Below are 5,902 nucleotides of genomic sequence, written 5' to 3' on the forward strand. Positions count from 1 at the left end.
TCAGCCTACCATACTCTCTTGATTGCTTAATTGATTCCCTCGCAACACTCGATTTAGTCAATTCCATTCTCAATTAGTTGTATTCATTGCATGTATATGTGGATCCTAAACCCTAGTGTTTGATATATTTAATTTCATTTTGATTGTTTGATTGATTTAGAATATACACACCTTACTTCATTACTTCAAAATAGCTTAGCTTTAACATTGCAATTCACCTCCCAAACCTAGTGGTTCGACCCTCGACTTACTCCTATGCTTTTTATAAGGGTGTGTTGAGTGATTACAAATTTTGTTTAGCCTAGGGAAGATTAGTCCAACGACCAAGTCTCAACCCTTGTTCAAAATGGTGTCGTTGTCGGAGAGTGGCGTAGTTGTTTGCTATTGTCGTTGAGTCTATTTCACTAAATTTCGAAAATACAAAAGGTTGTTCTCTTTTGGCTACATTTGTAGCCGTGTTACTAATATTTTTCTTTGAGTTTGTGTGTACAAGTTAACATGGGAGAAGTCCCAAGGGTTACATTGAACGAATTGGGTACTCTGGGTGCATACAAGTATGAGAGCGGGATTACTCCATTATTGATCCCGGATAGTGATTTTGAAATCAAGACGACAATGATAACTTTGATTGAAAGGCGACAATATAGTGGAGGCGTAAATGAAAGACCCCTAAATCATCTTAAGGAGTTCGAGAAATATTGCAACACAATTAAGGTGAACGGGGTTGCTCAAGAATTCATAAGGCTCAAACTATTTCCTTTCTCTCTAATTGGAAGAGCTCAAGAGTGGCTAGACAAGGAAGTGAAGCCAAATCCTTTGAGAACTTGAGATGAAATCACCAAAGAATTCCTTTCCCGTTCTTCCCTCAAAAGAAAACAGCGGAGGCAAGAGCTTTGATTCAAGGTTTCAAGCAAAGGTCTAGTGAAAGCCTCTATGAAGCATGAGAGAGATACAAAGAGTATCAACACAAGTGTCCTCACCATGGAATCCCCATTTACCTAATCATTCAAATTTTTTATGGTGGTTTGAGTACTCAAGAGAAGTCAAGTCTTGATGCCGGAGCTGGAGGCCCAATCATGAACTAGACCAAGGAAGAGGTTGTCGATATCATTGAGGATGTAGTTAGAAACTACATGGTATGGCAAGATGGTGGGAAAGAGCCGTTAAACAAGAGTAGCACTACGGGATGCTCGATTGAACAACTCAATGCTGTCAACAATTTGTCAACTCAAATTTCGGACTTAGGGAAGGAGGTAGTTTCTATCAAGTTTAAGCTGAAAAGTGCAACCTCACAAGCACCAATTCTTCCTTCCTAAATTAAGGGGAGAGGTACATCTTCTTCCCCTAACTCTCTTCCTTCTTCTTATTGCATGGTTAGAGAATGTTGGTCTTGTGATTTGTGTGGAATGAATGACCATGATGCTTCTATTTGCCCTAATGTTCCTTGTGATGAATGTGTTGGGAATTAGAATGAACATGTGAATTTTGTTGCTAATAACAATGTTGGACCTAGATTTGATGCTTAAAGGAATGTTGGGAATAAGAACTATCACAACCAAGGGAACTATGATAATTATAACCATCCAAGGGATTTGTGGTAGCTATAACAACCATGTCAAGGTTTGCCTCCTTATTAAAAGAGGAGAGTTTGCCTCCCTATTTTTCTTTTTATTCTTCTACTTTTTCTTCTTATTTTCTTGATTTTTCTTTTGATTCTTTTACCTTTTCTTTTCTCCCTTCTCTCAAGCATAAAGTCTCCTTGTACTTTATGTTTGCTTGTCATATGAGCATCGCGTATGCTCTATTTCTTGATATGTTTGCCGGTGCATATGACAAGCTTTTGCGTTCTTTGTCGGGTTACTTACTAGATTGGTCATGCTTGGACGTTAAGCAAGCCTTTCTCGGGAAGTAACTTGTGTTTTATTGCTTTCTTTTTCCTTCTTTTACGTTTCTCATTTTTGTTTACTCTCTTGTCTATGTGTATAGGTACTTGATGCATATACTCATGTGCAAGGATTTTGGATTGAGATCCTTGAGAAGAAGCACACCAATGATTGCTTGCATTTGGAAAAGCAACAAAGACGAGGAATTAGATGAAAATGTGGACAATGTACTCAATTGCGGGTTTCAACACCCACCTCACATTTGGTTTACTCTTTCCTTCTTCCCTCATCTTAAATTTGCTTTCTTAAATGCATGTGGATTGAATGAATTATGATTTGTTGTGTGGATGTGTTTTCTTTCTTCCCCTCCCTCCTACCCTTTTTGCCTTTATTTTGAGCATTGAGGACAATACTCTATTCTAGCTTGGGGGTGTAGCTATTCGCTAGCTTGGGGGGTTATCTATATCTCTTGGTGGTTTCTTAATCCATAGTCTCATGATTGCTTGATTTATTTCTCCCATACTTGCCAAAGTCTATTATTGAGATTGGTTTTCTATGTTTGGATGGCCGTGAGCGCCTTATTGAGTTGACTTTTGGTATTTGTAGCTTTGATTGATCATGCTTTCATCTTGCACAATTGTATATTAATTCTTGAGTATTTTTGGTTTTGTGAATATTCGTGTGTATAGTGTCTTTCCATGGCATTCAAGTCAAGGTTTCAAAATGTTTTATTTCAATATTGGACATATGTGGGCTTTAGCACCTAGAATACTCTATTTCCTAGTTGTTAGAGGTTTTCGTGCACTTGGATGTAGGGGTTGGTTCACACATATAGCGTTGCCAAGGTAGTGGAACTTAAGGGCTATGAGACCTTAGCTCACTTGGTTGGTGGTAAGATGGTTGTCGCTCTCTAGCTAGTTGAAGCTTTAAAGGTGATTTTTGCTATTCCTCTACCGTCATTCTTGTGAGGATGTGTCTATATTGTTCTAGCCTTCTACATTTCTTGCATGTGTGGCATTCGAATCCTTGGCATTGCTAGCTCATATCGAGAATTTGGCTTGATTCTACTCGAGAACGAGACCGAACCAACCTAGGGGAAGATGAAGGCAATTAGGATTTTGTTTTGTTTTATTATTTTATATTCTTTTATTTTTCTTTTGCATTTGCTCATTTAGTAACCCAATTTGAGCCTTTTTTCCCTTCTTTGGCATAACCACATTACAAACCAATGGACCTTTGCTTTATTTTCACCCTTATTAGTTTTTGTGAAGCATTCTCGGGACTTGATTTGTATTCTTGGTTAATGAAAGTGAGAAAAAGAATGAAAAAGAAGTGAAAAACTCAAATTTTAGTACTTGTGATTATCTTTGTTATGTTGAATGGTTTGAGCAAATGAGAAGAAAATAAAGGAAATGAAAGAAAATGCCGCTCAAAGTTAAAAGAGGCGAGAGCAAAGAATAAAAAGAAATGAAAAAAAAAGGAAAAAAAACATATTGACAAAATACAAAAATATTTGTTGTTTGGTTGAAAAAGAATAAGCTTGGGGGAGGAGTTGCTAGAATTTTTTATTTGAAAGTTGGTAGTTTATTGAGTTTGAATTGAGGAATGATCAACCTTGCTTCACTTCTAAGTTTACCACCAATTTCCAAATTTATTTCCACGCCCTTTACCCTAGCCTAAATGTTTCAACCCTTTTAAGACCTTTTGACCTTAGTGAGGTTTAGTTACTACCGGTGGAGGGTAATCAAGCCAAGCCTATTGAGCGAGCTATCGATGCCAAGATGTCGGGTAGCCTAGATGTTTTTCATTGTTTATTTCTTCCGGTTCCTTCGAGGAATCTCAAGATATCACCTTAAAAGTGGATGCAAAACTAGAGAGGACGCGGAAGTTTGGTTGGAGATAAGGAGGAATGTAAGTCCCTCTAAGTTCTCTACCCTTTGCATGCTTTATGTGTGTACCAACCTTAGCTATTCTTTTGCGTGGATACCTTTAATGTCTAGAAAGGATTGTATGCTTGTGCACTTAGCCCGTTGTTTGTGTTTGGTTTGAAATGTCAAAACTCGAGTTTTCTTGAGATTTCACCTTTTCCTTGAATGTTATATGTTGCCAAGAGTTGTGGGTTAAACCTCTTAGGAAACCCTCACGAGAGCTTACTCGTCCTCTTTGGCGACATGGGGGTTTAAAGGGCTTGATGCATACGCTAAATGCATCCGTGATTCCTACGGCAGTGAGTTAGTGTACATTCTTTCTCTTTGTTTCTATTTTGTTTCTTTTGCTTTCAATAATTCCATCTTGTTCTCTTTTGCCTTAGCTTTGCTCGAGGACGAGCAAAGGTTTAACTTGGGGGAATTTGATGAGTGACATTTATGTCACTCTTAGGAAGTATTTTTAGAGTCATTTTCGTGTCTATTTTCCCTTATTTTCCCTTTTATTCTCTTGTTTTCTTTTTAATAAAGTTTCTAGCTTATTTCTTAGTTTTAGTATGTTTTAATTTAATTTCTTTATTTAATTGGTTTCTAGTTTATTTTCGTATTTTATTTGCTTTCGATTTATTTTATTTTCGTTCCTTTTCTTTGTTACTTTCATAGTTTTATTAGTTTTAAGTTTATTTTGTTATTTTATTTTATTTTATTTACTTGTATAGTTTTATTTAATTTTTATTAGTTTAGTGTTATTTCTTTTATTTTCTATTTTATTTTATTCTTTGTCTCAATTCTATTCTTGGTTTTGTGTGTAGGTGTTCGGGTTTCATGTCAAGTGAGTTCGGAGCTCGGGGACGAGTTCAAGTGTGCTTTACTTTGCTGGCTGCTGCCCACCTCTTATCCATCACCCCACCTTCTTAACCACCTTCACCTACACATTCCCCCTGCTCCGCACACCACCATAGCCACCAATCGACTCAACTAACAACAGCCACCAGTCGTCATTCTCCAGCCAACAACAACCACACACATCACCACCAGCACCCACAAACCGCAGCAACAGTAGCCCTGCACCACCGCTGCTTCCTTCCCCTGCACCACCGTCCACCAAAACCCACACCAATCACCCCCGTAACAGCCACCAACCTTTCCCCTGCTCCCTCACGCAACCACCAATTACCAACCCAGCCAGCCGCTGTTACCACCATCACCCACCATTTCCACCCTCACCTCGCAACAGCTCCTTGCTCCCTCATTTCCGCCACTGCAACAACAACAACAAAAACAACCAGCCATGCCTCCCCTGTTCCAATTCGAACAGCAGCAACCTCACCAAACCACGACTCCAACCACCGCAACCACTCAATTTCAGCCACCCAATCTCCGCATCCACTGCAATCACTCAACCCTTCAATCAAGCGCCCAAAATCAGAGTAAATCGCAAATTAATCAAGTTTGAGCAAACCAATAAGAGTTCGGTCGAAGTACGAGTCAGAAACTTTTGAGGTTTTGTAATTTGAAGAGGTGTGGTCGAACACACCTATGGTTCGACTGAAACAACCCCGTAGTTCGGCCGCACCAACCCATGGTTCGACCGAACCATTTCACGAGCTATGCACATGGTTTTTAATGAATATCGGACGGTGGTGTTTGCTTGATGCCGATTCTTGATGATAATGAGCGGCATTGATTGAAGCATGATGAATGCTGATTTTGTTGTATGGGATGTGAAGCAGGGGATCATTCCCCCATTTTTGAGCAGCCAACTTCGAATTAGAATAGGAAAAGAGGGTGTGATTGTTTGATGGGATTGGTGGGTTTTTGTTATTTTCTTTTCCTTTTCTTTTTAATTATTTTTTTTCCCTTTTTATTTTACTTTCTTTATTTATTTATTTTTATTTATTTATTTTATTTTATTAGCTTTGAGATTAGAGATAAGAAAGGAGCGGAGAATGTTGTAGCGGATCATCTATCTAGACTTGAGGATTTTCAAGTTTAAGATGATGGGTCTCCCATTGAAGATAAAATGTTAGATGATTCTTTGTATGTTGTAGATGTGAAGGAACTCCCATGGTTTGCCGATTTGGTGAACTATCT

General features: G+C 38.4%; 1 non-coding gene across 1 annotated transcript; it reads right to left on the reverse strand.

The window, feature by feature from the left end:
- Nucleotides 1-882: 882 nt before the first annotated feature.
- LOC145637396 (small nucleolar RNA R71) lies at nucleotides 883-988 on the reverse strand. Its single transcript, XR_014114186.1, has one exon. It is a non-coding gene; the product is annotated as a small nucleolar RNA R71 (small nucleolar RNA).
- Nucleotides 989-5,902: the final 4,914 nt, after the last annotated feature.

This window comes from Chenopodium album, chromosome 6, assembly GCF_948465745.1.
Source record: "Chenopodium album chromosome 6, dcCheAlbu1.1, whole genome shotgun sequence".
NCBI lineage: Eukaryota > Viridiplantae > Streptophyta > Magnoliopsida > Caryophyllales > Amaranthaceae > Chenopodium > Chenopodium album.